This window comes from Lemur catta, chromosome 1 (genome assembly GCF_020740605.2).
Source record: "Lemur catta isolate mLemCat1 chromosome 1, mLemCat1.pri, whole genome shotgun sequence".
Lineage (NCBI taxonomy): Eukaryota > Metazoa > Chordata > Mammalia > Primates > Lemuridae > Lemur > Lemur catta.
Genome location: NC_059128.1, coordinates 229,879,198 through 229,895,776, shown reverse-complemented (window position 1 = coordinate 229,895,776; position 16,579 = coordinate 229,879,198). Strand labels below are relative to the sequence as shown.

Genomic DNA, 16,579 nt, shown 5'->3' with positions numbered 1-16,579 from the left:
TACTGTTTATCTTTAATAAAAGAATATGATAATAATTTGTATTGGCAAAGTATGCTCATTCAATTATGCACTTCAACGGTATAAAGGGTATTTCTCAACATAAATTTTGAGGTCATTAATTTGCAATAAGGGAAACAATTTGGGAGGAGAGAAGATCAAGGGCAAAACACTCCACTCTGTAGAATCCTGATAAAGTCCTAGGATAAAATCTGTGACTTGTGTAAATAGCCTCTGGGAAAGTGAGATCACAGAATATTTTTATTTAGTTTTTTTCCTCCGAGGATTTTGGGTTCTTATCCCTCCAAATTTTACTTCCGGACTTAATAATAATAACTGCCACTTATTGAATATATATTAAATGCCAGGCTCTTCAAATACATTATTAGATATTATTAAAACAACTTTGAAATACAGATATTATTGTCCACACAGACGTGAAAACTGAGAATCAAGGAGGTAAAGTAACTTGCCTGAGATAATTCAGACAGTGTGCAGGGTTGGAATTTAAACTCAGCTCTGTCTTTGTCTATGTTATGTAGCTCCATAACCTTTTCTTGGTTCTGCCAAATGTAACTTTATTTAAAAAATAAATAATCTTGCTTGAATGCTTTGTTAGCAAGCAAGGCAAGCACTCTTATACTCTTTCTTCACATATATTCATTGCATCACATATATTACAATGAAAATACGAGATGGTTAAGATTTTTCTAAGTAGATCTGGCTGCCTTTTCACATTTATTTGGACTGAGATGAATAAATTTCATCTAAGTAAAAGAATGAGCTATTTGCTATCTCAATACATATTTGTTATTAATTGATCAGACATGGATAAGGTGTGTTATTACAACTATACTTGTGAGGTATGATTTACGTTGTTCTACTGCATATTACCCTGTGCTGTTTTTCATTTTCTTGTACTTTGGACTTTTTGTTTTGTTTTTATGAATTTAGTCACAGTTGGTTGTGTTTTGAACTTTGTAAAAATGTAATACTAAGGAAATTTAAAAAAGAAAGAAAATATTTTCAAAATGATGTCAAAATCAAATCTACCCCTCACTAATTGGATTTGTAGGAAATGGAGAACAAAGTATTATAAGCAGAATGCTTTTAAATACATCCTAATTACTTCAATGTGCAAATGCATTGACTAAATCGAAGCATGCATTTAACACTTTGCACTTCAATTGTGCTTTTTCATCTAAGTTCTATAGATAGCAATTCCATAAAAAACAGGAGATAAACTTCACTATAGCCAGTCATCCACAGTTATTGGGAGGAAACCATTGTTCTAAAGTTCAAGCTTACCTCTCAGGTCAGCCCACTTTTAGACTAATGCAGATCATTAGTTCAAATAATACAAAATGACAGATAATTTAGTATAGCTACTCGGGTTTTCTCAATTGACTGTGCCTTTGCTAGTCTTCTATTCTGGCTTCAGGGGGGTGGGGCAAGGACATGGAGGCAACAGAGCTTCTGGTAGCGAAGCCACATAGCATTGAGCAGGGTGAATCCCGGGGATGGATGCTAGAAGTGGTCTGTGATCAAAGCTGAGATGGAGTCATGATGCCAGGATTACTCAAAGTTTGGTCTGGGACCAGCTGCACCAGAGTCACTTGGTTAGCATACAAAAAAAGACGTATTTTCAGGGTTTTACTCCAGAGCAAACCAATTGAATTAATATCTCTTGAGAAGGAACTCAAAGATCTCCATTTTAAACAAGTTTCCCAAGTTAGTCCTATGCTACTAAAAAGCCTGAAAACGCTGGCTTATGCACTTAAACTCTCTAATTCTATATCTAGCGACAGTCCTGCTAGTATACCTGTATGCTCTGTCCCAGTTGTCAAGATGCATGTGCAAGTCCAGGGAGGCACTAACTCTAGTAAAAACAGCCCAGGTTTAGCTTGGCATGACGCAATTGGATATGTAGTATTGCATCCAATTTCCACAGCAAAGGCTGTGAACTAAGTATTATTTCTCTTCCCATCTGTCAGATGAGAAAATTGAGATTCAGAGAGATTTAGTAACTTGTTGTGGGTGTCCTACTTATAATTGAAAGAGCTCTTAAGAACTATACTACTGTATTTTAACTCTTATTCCTTGCAGTAAAATATGTTCTTGAAAGATTTTTCTCCCAAAGATGTCCATAATTTGGTGATATTATCATTCTAAAGGAACTTGTCTAGATGCTAGTAAGACTGATTATATAATAATATACAAGGTGTAAACATTTGTATCCAAGGAACATTCTCCTTAGATTATTTTATAGAGACTGAAATCGTTGAATACTGAGTCGTGAATCCTTTCTTAGTTTGTTCAACAATCATACACTTTGCCAGAACTTGAGGTAACAAAGATAAATAGGACAGGGTCTCTGTGTTCACTATAATTACAGTTCTGAAAAAGAGATGAACTTGTGCATAAATGGTGCTGGGTTACCTTATGTAGTGGAGGCCATAGGGATAGAGAGTGGTTCATTCTCCTGGAAGAATGGAAAGAGGGTGAGGTCTGGAAACTTTTAGTTACTCTAGCACTGTGCCATTGGCTAAGGTAAGGAATTCAGATTTTAAAGATCATATTTTTACTTGTAGAGTTTTGTTAGAAAAGGTGCAGACTAAGTTACTTGTATATTTTGAGCGGATTAAACTTTATCTGGTTCATTCTTTCTGGCGTCCAACTGGGTTTCTTTTTTGGCTAAATTTCTGGGTACAGAGCCAAGTAAGTTGTTATGTTTATTCATTCTTACATAGAGCAGCTGAGATTCTATTCTTGAGATGGGTACCTAATAAATTTTATCAGTAGTACTTTATTTCACCCAATAAAAATGACTCTACAATGACATATTGACTGTGTCCTTTATTTTCATTTGTTTCAATTACTCAAAATGCTATTATTAGATTGACAAATTTTTATAAGAGAAATTTAGAAGTTAAAAATGTTTGAAAACACAAAGAATTATCTAGATTCTTTCCCTTGTGATAAGAGAAGATGATCTCATATACATGTGTATGTGGTTTTAGCATATTAATGTCAGAACTGACTGAAGGAAATGAGATTCTAAAGAAAATAACATTCTAGAATGTCAAAGTGCAGGGTAATCACCTAAGACAAAGGTACAAGGATCCAAAAAAGAAAAAGAGAAACTCTGAGAAACACTGGGCAATACAAACAATATGATAAGATTCAGATTGGGGAAACTAAAAATCTATATATCCCTATATTTCAGAAACTGGATAAATTGGAATTAGACATGTATTCTTTCCTTAAGTTAAATCATTAAATTTGAGATTTGTTATTTAGATAGCTATTAGCTTAAAACTTTTATTTTTCTAGTCATTGGAATATTTTTAGAGCATTTAGAAAGTTAAAGAAAAAAAAGAAATAAAATATCACTTAATTCCAGCATACGGAGATAAGTGCTCTTCACATTTTAATGTATTTTCTTCCATCATAACCAAAAACTTTCATTTTTAAGTTTGGGAACATGTTAGTCATACAAGTTTATTTGTTTCTTTTGGACCAGGTATTCTTAGTTACATTATCTCATAAACATTTCCTAATAAAAAGTTCTTTAAAATATCTTTGAGAACTATGTAATTTATATATATATAATATAGTGATATATATGGATATTTCATAATTGGCTTAATAATTTCTCTGATTTTGAAATTTAAGATTGTTTTTCTCTTCTTTCTCTTTTATGAATGACATTGTAATGTACATTTTTATACATAAATCTTTGTCTGAGATTCTATTTCCTATAGATAGATGGCTTGAAGTGAAATTACTTGGTGAAAGGATACATTTCTAAAAAAAGGTTCTTGATAATATCATGCCATATTACTTTGCAGAAATTTATGTTAATATAAATCTCCTTATCATCATTATATATGAGTGCCTATTTTACTGCATACTTACCACCATTGAGAATTTTTATTTTTTATAAATCATGTCTTTGAGCCTTTGAGTGCTAGTGAGTTATAATACTTTTTCATAGGTTTATTAGACATTTGTATTTCCCTTTTCATGATTTTTCTTTTTATATTCTTTTTAGCTGTTCTTTTTAAATCAATAGATATCTTAGTTATCTTTGTATCTGTTGCTTCTCCTTCATATCTGCTTATATCATCATAATCTGAACTCTCCTTACCTCATTCTGAACCATGGTGTCATGTCTGCCTGCTCCATATTCCAGATTTCTTCCATTCTGATTCATTCTATGCCCTAATGCCCAACAATACTTTTGAAAATAATGCTTTCATCATATCCTGATCTAGAAACTATGATAGCTGCTGGATATTTATCTATCATCTACATTCAATTGCCCTGTGCAGGGTAAATTAATCCCATTCTTGGATATTTCCTATAAATTCTGTTAAATAACTTAGGTTATTGTTATATGGAACCTATATTCAGTTATATTTTCATATGTGGATATGTTTATATAATAGACAATGCAGAATACTAGAACACAAGAACTGGATGAGGCTTTCCAAAGACAGCATCAATCCCAACTGTCTACATTTACAAATGAAGAAGTGGCCCACAGAGTTTAATGAATTACTCATGGTCATAGAGCCAGTTGAGTGACAGCACTGGGATTAGAAACCAAGTTTCCTGATTCTCAGTTCAGTACCTTTTAAATAAAGAATAATAAAAATCACTTTCATAATCTGAAAAATAGTAATAGCTAGGAAGACAGTTTAATTTCAATCTGTTGTTATGTATAAAAGATTTTTAAAATCATGCCACATAGAAGGCTTGAGTGTCCTTATAACACAAATAATATGTACGTCTTATAAATTTATCAAATGTGTCATTTAAATTTTCATAAAATTTTCACATCAGCAAATGATGCAGTTTATTTATCCTTTGCTTTTATTCTTGCTACTATATACTGTGTTATTTAATCTTCTTTGCTATAACAGAAGCAATGTTTTTATTCTAGTGTGTTGCAGAACTTTACTAAGTTTCTTGGTAATATCAATGAAAAATCCAATTTTCCCAACAAATTCATATAAAGAATTTCTTTTGACTGTAGTTGAGTATTTTAAGAACTACCTTTGAAAAATAAAGCAATAGAAACTACTTCAAAATGTCTCTATTTAAATAGTATACGTCATGAGCTACACTGGAAGACTATAGGCTGTTAGTCATTTAATAAGATACAAATATTGCTATTTTTTTGTTTGTTTTTTTTCTTTGTTTATATCTCTAAGATTATTTTCTTTATGTTTTTTAATTTCAGCTCATTATGGGGGTACAAAAGTTCAAGTTATATATATTGCACATGCCCCCCCATCCCCCCGAGTCTGAGCTTCAAGCGTGTCCATTCCCTAGACAGTGCTCATTGCACTCATCACATAGGTATGCACCCATCCTCTCCCCCCATCCCCCCCAGTCAGAACTTCAAGCGTGTCCATTCCCCAGACAGTGCGCATCACACTCATCAAGTAGGTATACACTCATCCCTTCCCCCCAGCCCCCACCTCTGTCTGATACCCAATTGGTGTTATTCCCAAATGTGCACTTAGGTGATGATCAGGGAAACCAGTTTGCTGGTGAGTACATGTGGTGCTTATTTTTCCATTTTTGGGATACTTCACTTAATAGAATGGGTTCCAACTCTCTCCAGGAGAACCAAAGAGATGCCATATCACCGTTATTTCTTATAGCTGAGTAATATTCCATGGTATACATATACCACATTTTGCTAATCCATTCATGAATTGATGGGCAATTGGGTTGTTTCCACATCTTTGCAATTGTGAATTGTGCTGCTATAAACATTCGGGTGCAGGCGTCTTTTTTATAGAATGATTTTGTTCTTCTGGGTAGATGCCCAATAATGGGATTGCTGGATTGAATGGTAGGTCTACTTGAATCTGTTTAAGGTATCTCCATATTGTTTTCCATAGGGGTTGCACTAGTTTACAGTCCCACCAGCAGTGTATGAGTGTTCCTGTCTTCAAGAATCTCACAGTATTTGCCAAGTGAAAACTTAACTGTAGTTACTGAAGTGAGAATGGGACTTGTCAAAGACATTTGTTATTTGTGGGAGTGAGGCAGGGAAGAAGGGGCAAATGTGGAAATAGCCATTAATGGAGCTAACTTGGATAGAAGCTCATTGATTGCAAAGGGCTGGTTCACGAAGCATGTGTTTGCCTAACAGAAGAATTGATAGAAATAGAACTTATTAAATCATATGGTGGTTCAAGAATTTATAAAATCTAAGGTTTAAATGAAATGGTAGCTCATCCAGCAGCAAAGGGAAACTCTAAAGAGATCTCAGCTATGTTTTTTTCTGTGTACACATGTGTACACAAAACAGGTCCAGTATTTTAAGATTCAACAAATATTTATTAAACACCTACTTTGTGCTAGAAGCTCTCTACTACCCAAAATAAGTGACTCAGATTTTTGTTATTAATAGTATCCTCTCCAATACTATATCATAAAAGTTAATAATAATCTATATCTGACATATTATAATAAAACATAAGAAATTGGGTAATAGGATAGATGAAGAAACAGCATTGCAAATTTCTCATTTTATACAGTATACTATTTCATTAATAATATTAAAGAAAATAGTTCTGAATGTTTTTAAGAAAAGTAACAGTAATCATTACTAAAAGAATAAACCATGCTTTAAAATGTCCAAGTTGCTAGTTTGATAACAAGCAAAATAATCATATATCAAAAGAGAAAGATAAAGAATGAGAGGGTGAGGGAGAGAAGACCAAGGACATATAAAGACACAAAAAATATCTAAAAAGATTTCTGAGGTAGGATCAGATATATTTTTTACAAAAATAAATATTATTTAATTTAATTAACTTATTAAAAATAAATAACATAATATAAGTTTTTCTTGAAAAACCACAAAATCTCATCATAGTTTTGGTTGTAGAGAAAACAGGATTCAAATGTTATGTCTGTTTTTCCATTCCTGAGATACTCTGGCACTGTTCTGGAGACGGGCACACTGAAAGCCCTGACATAAGCATTATACAAGGTATCCATGTAACAAAACCATTTGTACCCCCTTAATATTTTGAAATAAAAAAACAACCAACAAACAAAAAACCCACAAATGTTACATCTGCCATTATACTAGTTATAACCGGTTTCATATGGGGGAATTTATTTAGCCTATTTACCTTAACTTTCAACTATATAAAATGAGAATAAGAATACCTGATTGTAGAAAGGACTGAAAAAAATAACATATGTAAAGTTTAGTGCCAAGCACAACGAAACATTTAATAACTGTAATTTATAATATTATTTGTTTTATAAATGATGTATCTAAACAAAAGGTAAAAATCAAAGGAGTGTTGTCCAAGATATGTTGTTAACTGAAGAAATTTGAAAAAATATAAAATGAGAAGACCATAGAGACAGAGTCAGACTTAAAAAGATGATCATTTATACAAAGAAGCTAAAAGGAACAAATGGAGCTGACGCCAAAGGCCTGCTGAAATCTGGATGCAGAAACACAAAGAGGTAGCTGGAAGTCTAGCTCTTGAGAGTAATGGGATCCAAAATGCTCCATATGAAACAGTAGACCTGGGCCTGGCTTACTACTTCAGCAAGGGGCTGCAAACATTTGGTCAACTGCTGCCTGGGGCAATAGCTCATACTGAGCTACAGGACTTGAGAGGTGGATGAATGAAACATAGCCCTGTGATAAAATATTCTCATAGGAATGAAGCTGAGAGGTACCGCTGTAGGGTTTGGATTGAGACTAGGAATGCAGGGATCCAGACAGAATCAACTGTAAAGCCATTAGTTAGGGACATGTGAACAAAGAAACAAAAAAGAGAAAGAAAAGTAGGAAATGAGACAAAAATGCCTTATGATCAACATCAACCGACAAAACAAAATTCTAAAACATAGCAAGAAATCTATGGTAAACATACAGCAATAAAATAAAAATAGGTGAATAAGATTAAAAAATCAATAAGAAATCTTAATTTAAAACGTTCATTAACATAAAAGTACATTAAATGGGATAACTTAAGGCAACTTCAAGGGGAGAATTGAGTGAATTGGAAGATAATGTTAAAGAATTCACTCTGAAAAAAAAATCACAGGAAGTAAAATTTAAATAGCAGTTGAGATATGGTAACCTGGCTGGGAAACACCAACATATAAGAACCCCAGAAGAAGAAAGTGGAGGCAATGACAAAGAAATAATAAGAAAAAAGATAATAGCTGGGAATTTGCTAGAATTGGAGTCCTGAGATTAATAAGTATCTCAAGTTCATAACTGATAATTCAAATCCACACAGACACATTTCAGAGAAACTACAAGAGATCAAGGACATGGAAAAACTTTAAAAATCTACCAGAAGAAGAAAAACATTACCTATAAAGAGATGAAAATAGACTGATAGCAGATTTCTCTTAATTAAGAACAGTTGACAGAACAATGGTGTAAGATACAATTGAGTTATATCTTTAAAATGCTGAGAAAAAATATCCTGGGATATAAGGCAAAATAAAGCCATTTTTAAATATATAAAAAGATGTACTACTCAGGGCCCTCACTGAAGAATTACTAGAAAATGTAATTCAACAATAAGAAAAATGAACCCACAAAGGAAGCCATAGGATTGAAGAAAAACAGTGGGTACAGTAATACCTCAAATATATGAGTTAATATAATTAGGCATTGCTTTTAGAAATCACTGATAACCACTTTTGTATATGGTTAAAAACAAGTAAATACAACTAAAACTTTATTCAACAATTACAATGATACAATGATACTTAATAGGTAGATTAAAACACACTAGGTACCTTTTTTACATTAAGGAGAATGCCAGAAATATTAAAAAGTGGGTTTTGCTTTTTATAGAAAAATATATATATTTAAGTACATGCATAAAAATTTTAGAATGAGCAATAGAGAAACAGATAAGCCATCTACACATTTCAAGCCCAGAAGTAAAATTCATGTACTCGATAAACTCACAAAAGAATTTTCAAAAAAATTTTTTTCAATTAAAACCATATAAAACACATTATGTCATTATAATGCAATTAAATTCAGAAGCAATAATAAAAATATAACAAATATATGTAGAAAGTAAAAATACACATTTCTAAACAACTCATGGGTTAAAAATAAAACAAACATGATAAAAGTTTAACATTGAACAAAACTATACCAAAACATGGCATGCAGCTAATGAGAAACATGGAGAAAAATGTAGAGTTTGAAATTCATTTAAAAAAATATTTAAGTGAGTAGTAATTCAAGAATATAGAAAAAGGAAAATGGCCTAAAAGTTTAAGAAAGTAGAAGGAAAAAAATAATGTTAATGATGATAAAAGCAGAAAGTAATGACATAGAATATAAAAATTATAAAATATAAAATATAATAAAGTAGATAAGCAAAACCAAAAGCTGGTTTTTGAAAAAAGTAAATGAAACAGAAAAACATCCAGCAACTAATAAAAGAGAAAAGACTCAAATAAATAATGCTAGGTATAAGAGGGGTGACATAATTAAAGATAAAAAATTAAAAATCATAAGACTATATAATTTTAGTAAATCAATTTGAAAGTGCAGATGAGCTGTGAACCATGCATTTTTCTAAAATATATTTTTTTCTAAAAATAAGTAATTTCACAGAATTTACTAGAGAAGAAATAGAAAACCGGAATAAACCAATAACCATGGAAGAAACTGAACTGATAATCAAAAGTCTGCCCTATACTACCTACCCACCACTGATAAAAAAACTAAGTCCAGATGATTTTAGATACAAGTTTAACCAAATATTAAGAACAGGAAATTCCTATAATATAAAATTGGTTTCAGAAATAGAAAAAAAATTTACTCAGTTTATTTTATCAAGCTTGTATCATGACACCAAAACTCTACAATAATTGTTTTAAAAAATGAAAATTAAAGAGTAATTTCTCCTTGCAAAGATACTGCATAAAACATCAGCAAATTAAACTCAACAGTGGATTAAAAAAATACACCAAGTAGAATTTTTTTCAGGAATGTAAGATATGTTTAATATCAGGAAATATATTCATATCATATAAAATAGTATATTAATGGGAAATTTTATCATATTATGGATACAGAAAATGCATTAGGTAAAATTTAACTAATATTCCTAATTAGATATGCTTAGCAAACTATAAATAGATGATAGGAATTTCCTTAATACAATAATTTGATTTATCAAAAGCCCAAGCAAATATCACATTTCCAAAACATTTCTATTAAAGTAAGAAACAGAATAGATATTTTTAATATCACTATTTCAACCTATATAGAGGTTTAGTAATGAAATATGACAGGAAAAAGAAATGGAACATTTAAGAATTGGAACTTAAGAGAAAAGCTGTCACTATTTACTGGTGATATACATATTGATGTAGAAAACTTAAGAGAATTAGCAGTTTAGCTATTAAAAGAAGAGAGTTCGGCAAAATTGCTGAATATGCAACAGTAATAATCAGTAAACAATGAAATGGAAAATAGGTCTGTACATATTAGTACAAGAAATTTAACAAAATAGGTTCTAAGAACCTACGTTAAATGAGAAGAAATTTAACAAAATAGGTTTAAGACCTTCATGTGAAAATTATAAAACATTATTAAAGAAAATGAAGGAAGATCACAAATAGAGGGATATAGTATGTTAACTGGCAGAAAGACATATTATAAACATGTCAATTCACCCCAGATTATTCTCTAAAGTTAATGTAATTACAAATAAAATTCAGCAGGGCTTTTGGAAAACTTAACCAATGAGCCCTAAAATTCATGTTGAATAGCAAAAGGCCAAGAGGAGTTAAAAGAATTTTAAAGAGGAACAAGGTAGAGAAATTTATCTTACCAAATAATAAGAATATTATAAAGTTATAGTAATTAAGGCACTATGGTGTTACCACAGGATAGAAAAATAGTACACTGGATGAATTAAAGATCCTAAAAACAGTGATGTAGATGAAAGAGAGTAGTACAAATTAGTCAGTAAAGGATGACTAATTTGTTAAATGGTGCTGGGATCATCCATATGGAAAAAGAATACAATAAGGTGCATGTAAGATACCATAAACCAAAATAAATTCCAAAAAGATTGGATATTTCAATGTAAAAGGCAAACTTTAAAACTATTAGAAAAAATATAAGGTTTCTTTTCAACCTTGGCATATGAAATGATTTCTTAAATGATATTAAAAACACAAACCATGAAAGAAAATATCAATAAACTTTACTGTATTAACACTAGAAGCTTTTAAAAAATAAATTCTACTAAAGACACAGTCAAAAGAAAGACTACAAATTGGGAAAAGATATTTGTAATCTCTATGTCCCAAAAGATGAAAATCCAGAACATTACGACAGCAACAACACCAAAAACAAAAACTCTTCCAAAATAACAATAGCAAAACAAATAACCCAGTAGAAAGATGGGCAAAAGGTACAAATAGGCAATACACAAGAGAAAATCCCAACAGTTTATTAATTTTAAAAAATTTAAATGAGATATTATTTAAATCCCCATGAGACTGACAAAAAATTTTAAAAAGTCTAATCATTCCAAATGTAAAGCATGTGGAGAAGCTCTCATAGACTGCTACTGAAAATATAAATCAGTACTCCTACTTTGAAGTGAAATTTTGCAATACCTAGTAAAGTTCAAAATGCATGTTTCTTAAAGCCTAGCAATTCTACCTCTGCATATACATGTATAAAAATGTTAACTGGCATTCCACCTCTATGCATATACATGTATAAAAATGTTAACTGGTATTATTTGTGATTGGGAAGCATTGGAAATAATGTCTAACATGATAGAATCAATCAATAAATTTTAGTGATATATATAAAAGGATACATTTTATATAAACCATGTATTATATAAGATGATATAGGTCATCATATATGATAATATATGTGGTGACAGAGGTCATCATATAAAATATATGTGATGACAGAGGTCAGAATAGTTTTGCTTGTTTTTAATATTTGCTTAAAACTTTGAAGAATATCAACTGCAAGGGGACATGAAGAAGTCTTCCCAGGTATGTAAACGTTCTGTGTCTTGGACTGGGTGTTGTCATATGGATATATATTTAAGTTCCTCCAGCTATATACTTAATTTGCCTAATTCACTACATGTAATGTATAATAAAATAATAAAAGACAAAAACAGGTTCAGAAACAAATATTACAAATTATTAAGTTTTGTTAAACCTGGGTGCTGAATTCTTACATTTCATATTATTCCTTATACTTTCATATGTTTGAAATATTTTACATTAAAAAATTTTATGAGACAAACATTACTGTTTTTCCTAACTGGAATTAATCAAGGTAGAGGAAATTTCTAGTGTCATCTTCTCCTCATTGTCCCTGACAATAGATCCCAATGTTCCAGGAATTAATAAGCACTTCACAGCCAAACATACTTAAAAAGTGATCATTTTGTTGCATCAAAAGTAAAACTTTTAATTAATTTCTTGACATGTATAGAATCTCAGGCTTTCTTTAAGTAAGTGACCAGAGGTATATATTGTTGATTTAGGAAGATGCTACCAATGCACAAAGATCATCCATTTAGATTTTTCAGCTGATGAGGTGAGGGATGGATTTCCAAGGACTTTTCTGATGTGAATCAACAAGTGATTTGGCATCAATATTGCTATTTACTTGTGGGTTTCACCTCTGGTGTCAGAAAAGAAAAAAAGACAATACCTTTTCAATGCTGCATTTCAAGTCAACCATATGGAAAGCAAGGTTTTATTCCAGCCAATTCTCTTTCTCTCACAACGTGGAGGAAAAGTGCCAGCCACTGCTACTCTCACCATCAACCACGGTACAGATGTTTGGAAAATGCAAAAACAGAGAAACGAAACAAAAAAGAAACCCTCAAAAACAAGTTTTGCATAAGTGAGAAATAGAGTATATAATTATCATAGCTACAAGAAGGTAAATGCATATTTTTTTTTCTTGTGTTAAATAAAAACATTGATTTCTTTGACTTAATCAGTGTTTTGTTGAAATTAACAATTACAAGGACCAACTCACTCATGGCTAAAAGTGGGAATAAAAACCAGATTTCTTTTAGTCTGATAAAGTATTTTTTATCTCCAAGAATGTTAGAGCATGACCTACTTAAATGAATACTTGTTAAAGAAACAGACCCATTTAAAAAACATGTTTTCAGGTATCAAAATAGGAATGGAGCAAGTGTTTCTTTGAAATCTAGTAAAAGAAAGAAACTAATTGAAATAATAAAAGTTCCTTATACTACTCAGATAAAATATAGCTCTGAAAGAAATGTCTTCAACCTGTTCAAAAGTTCATTCCTCAGTTGGTACGTGCAGTATGAAGTCCTAGTTGCTGCAATAGCAAATGCTCTATTAGATTTCAGAACGTCAACGTAAATTATTAAAATCAAATTGTCTTTATTTAAAAGAAAGCTTTGAAAAAAATGTAATGTAATCTCTGAGGGGGTACGCCTGAATTGAAAGTCAGAACTTTGTTTGGCCTAGATCTGCTACAATCTTCTTGTGCATCTTGGTTCATTTTATTAAACATCTTCAACATCCACACCTCTGAAGTGTGAGTGTAACATAAAGTCATAGCCTGATCATCAAACTCCTTTCTAGCCCTAAAATTCTATGAATCTAATGAACTTACTTCAGCATAAGAGGATTTTTTCTCCTTTTCTTCCTTACTTTCTTAAAACAAACAAACAATCAAATAAGAAAACAAATAAATATTAAAAACACACACACACTAACCAGCTATCTCTCTGAATAGGAAGGGAGAACATTTTATTTTTTTTTGCCATTATCTATTCCCTAATGTGTATTTAAAAAGAGAGTTCCCACAAAAAAAAGATTTTTAGCTTTTCCTGAATCAAAAATAGCATATCATTTCTTTGCCATTTAAGTTCTATTAAGAAACAAAACATAAAATAGTTATGGAAATCGTATTAGGAACTTTAAAAAGGAAGGAAAAGTCAGTGATATTCCATTTAAAATTCAAATTGTTCATTCACATACTTTCTTTTGTAGAAACCTTAAGTGCTGCCTCAAACTATCTTCACTTCCTTTTCCAGGGACAATATCCTTAACTCTGTAAAAAATAGGACCCTCTTCTCACACCCTTCCCACCTGTCCTCTGAGCCAGTTGTTCCACAAAGCTGAGGTATAGATTACAGCATGAGATACTTGGGATGGGAATAAAACCTTTCATCTGGGAGACAATACTGTGTTAAATTTGTCAAGTCTAAAAGAAAGTTAAACCCTACAACTACTTTGGCAAGAAATTTGGTTCTCATGGCTGAACAATGATAATCATTTTTACACAAGACTTTTTAAAATGAAAGTACCTGGGGCACCAGCCAGAAAATAAGTCTGACAATGCAAGTTTTTCATGTCAATATTTAAACCAGACAAGACACTATCAGTGCACCCTTAACAGACCTGAAGGGTCTAGAAAAAATACAAGGCACCTGACACCTTGGTGAATAAGAGAAGCTCAGTTTTATGGAAAGGTCAAAATCTCAGGGCAAATGCTCCATTGTTCCAAGTGCTGCTATACCTATGGCACCAACAAAGGCAGAATACTGGGGATGCAATAGCAAGGCTCCTATTACAGGCTCTGGCCAGGCTCTGTATGCTGATAAGGCTGGGACCCACTGGACTTCACACTCTGGGAACATCAAGGCGGGGCCCTGAGGGGAGGAGGATTCCTCAAACAGAGAGAGTCAGAAGTTGGCCAGTGTACGAGCACTCCCTGCTGGCAGCTGAGGTTGGAGATGAGCTGATGCTGTCTCAGAGAGGGCTGCCTAAAGTTTCTGTGAGGACACCAATGAAGATATAGTGCTTTTCAGAGGACAAGAGCATGGCTCTGATTAGGTTTAGATAGCTCCAGATATTGTGCTGAATGAGGAAGAGGTGGGGGGAGGGGGCTACCAACGGGAGGAACTTCAGGAACTAGCAAAAACTGTGTGTATAGCTGATGTACACAATATTCATTTAAGGCTCCCACTATGAACATTCTATAAAACATACAACGGTGTGTGTGCACATGTGTGTGTGGTATAGGGGATGCAGGAAGAAATGAATTTCTGTGCAGTTCATTTTACCCCTGCAAGAACAATCATTGGAACAGTCCAATGTGTTCATAACATTTATGTTTTAGTAGGAATCCCATCTATAACTCTGATGGAACTGCCTGGCATGCCCACCGTACCACCACACCTAAGCCCCAGATAGGTGGTCCCTGAACGGGCATGGGGCAACAATGCTAGTATCTCCCCAGTGCTCTACTCCGTTAGGGTTCTTCTATATAATAAAATAAAGGTCAAAATGGCAGCCTGCTAAAAGTAGCAGTATTTCAGTTGCTGGAATAACTTGCTTGTCATCAACTTGTTAATGCAATAGTCAAACATTTCTTTGACATGTACAGTATCAGCTAATTTCAGCAGATAAAGGGTCTAGAACAGGAAGATGCTGCAGATGCTTTAGCTCAGAGGAAGGCTTAGCAGAGCCAAAACGTCAGCAGGGCCTGTTTGTTCCATACTTTCCATCGGGCTCTGTGAAAGAAATGTTAGATTACTGCAATGACAAGTTTGTGACAAGCAAGTCATTTGTGCAACTGGTGCGCTCCTGTTTTTATCTGTTTACCATTCAGACTTGTGAATGCCATTTCAAGCACTTACAGGATTTCTGGCTCCCATTAAGGGGAAATGGTTCCTCCATGTTTAGAATTTTCTGCCTCAAAGAGAATTACTAAGCAATTATTTATTCCTGTGGTCGCAGTGTCACACAAAAGCACTCTTGAGTTGTTTAGTTGGACTCTGAATCATGAAATGGAGTCCTGAGGACTGGATAGCTTGGAGCATCAAGAATTTCTCATCTAGTTTATTGGAATGACTACAAAGCAAGCCTGTGCGAGTCAATAAAATTGTGGCCAGCTTGAAATACCTTGCTCTTTTGCTCCAGGATCATATATCAAGGCCATATGCTTCAAGCACATAAACTCACTTGTAACAAGTAGATCCTGAGACGCTAAGGCCTGGCTATATCACACTGACATGTGATCTAGTATACGATAGTTTTGGTGACAAGGACTGTTTTAGCTGTGGAGAAAGGAATTTACACTGCCTTCTCTCTATATTCTGTGGGCAACTAGAGGGCCAATACAAATCTAGAAAACATTTTAACTGTGTGGCTCAAGTAATATCATAATACAAAATTAACACTTAGGATCATCCTCACTGGGCTGCTTTTCCATAGTAAATGGACACCCTGGCAGATTTGGGAGCAAGAATTCAAGATCTCTCATTGGATTCTTCATCTGAGGTCACTGAGTGACTTTGGCAAGTCGTTTTTACTTCCTGGGAGGAGGGTAGAAAATATTAATGCTTGTTCCTTGTTCACTTGCCATAAATGGTCTAAGGATTAATGTTATAAAAGATGAAGAATGCCTTGAGAACTCAAAAACAAGAATGGTACCCTCTAAATGCCATGTATTCTTTTTATGATTTTTTGTCCAATATTGGTACTGAATTTATAAATAATTCTA

The 16,579-nt window shown here is 32.8% G+C and overlaps 1 protein-coding gene across 10 annotated transcripts in view; it reads right to left on the bottom strand.

Moving 5' to 3' along the window:
- Positions 1 to 16,579, bottom strand: part of ZBTB20 (zinc finger and BTB domain containing 20) — a 762,522-nt gene that overhangs the window by 219,801 nt on the left and 526,142 nt on the right. For 9 of the 10 annotated variants that reach the window (XM_045540230.1, XM_045540226.1, XM_045540232.1 and 6 more), the window contains one exon: positions 12,734 to 12,833. The gene's annotated coding sequence lies outside the window, so the exon portion shown is untranslated. Of the gene's footprint in view, positions 1 to 12,448; positions 12,834 to 16,579 lie in introns of those variants that run through there. The other variant, XR_006732695.1, reaches the window with a different exon arrangement.